This window comes from Tupaia chinensis, unplaced genomic scaffold (assembly GCF_000334495.1).
Source record: "Tupaia chinensis unplaced genomic scaffold, TupChi_1.0 Scaffold000117_2, whole genome shotgun sequence".
Taxonomy (NCBI): Eukaryota; Metazoa; Chordata; class Mammalia; order Scandentia; family Tupaiidae; genus Tupaia; species Tupaia belangeri.
In genome coordinates, this window is record NW_006159583.1 from 2,585,350 (window position 1) to 2,586,433 (window position 1,084).

Genomic DNA, 1,084 nt, shown 5'->3' on the forward strand with positions numbered 1-1,084 from the left:
GTCCCTGCTCCCCCCCCCCCCCCCCCCCCCCCGCAATTGTTCTGGCTCTTTTTCTTTTTAAATGAACCCACTCTAAAATGCAAAACTATGGGAATCACTACCTAGTACAATTATTGGTGGGGTTCTTTATCTTTTGGAAACTCTTCTCTTCCCTGTTTCCTTCTCCACCCACTCCTTTCTTTCCTTTACTTCCCTGGACCTCTATCTCCTTCCTTTATTTCTCTTCTGTTTTTCCTCCTTCTTTTCTGCATCTCTAGTCCATGGGCACCACCCAAATCCATTGGCAGCCATGGCCATGCCACCTCTCTTGAAATAATCCATAATACAGATTTTTATCCAGATGTAACCAAAACAATGATTAAGTTACATCTTGCTTAATTATACCCTCTTCCCTTGTTGAATAACAAATCACAATATGCAGGTTGAAATGTAATCATTTTACAAGTTCAAAATAATATTTGGGTTTATGATAACCACACTTTTCATTTCCGTGAAACATAAACTAAAGCATGATTCAAATTGATTTACATAGCTTAGTACATACAATTTGAATCCTACTCATTTAATCTCCAAGTACATGCAAATCTGGGCTCCTCCTCTTGCCCTCCCACTAAACCCTGTTATTACTGGCCTGAGGGTGTCAACCTGTTACACGTAGACAGGGTATAGATTTGTACTCCAGTATACATGGCATCAAATTCAGGCTCAATAAACTGAAAATTTTCACACCATCGGGGAATCAATACTTACCAGTATATTCCCTAGAAAGGCTCTCCTTATTTCATACCATAAATCAACCACAATTATCAAGGATTCATTCCTTATAACCACATCATCCTTTTGCAGACACATTTTATGAAGGAAAATAAAACAAAACAAAAAAATACTCTTTCATTCCCTTCTGTGAACATTTAAAAACAAATAATGAGAACCTGATGTCCTTGAAGATGTTAATATTTCAAGCTATTGAATGTAGGCCAAACACTGTCCTGTTATGAAACATCTCACAAAGTAATTAACGACAAGAAGACAGTTTAAACACTCGCTTCATTCATTTCCTTTAAGTGGGGTACACTAGCTGACA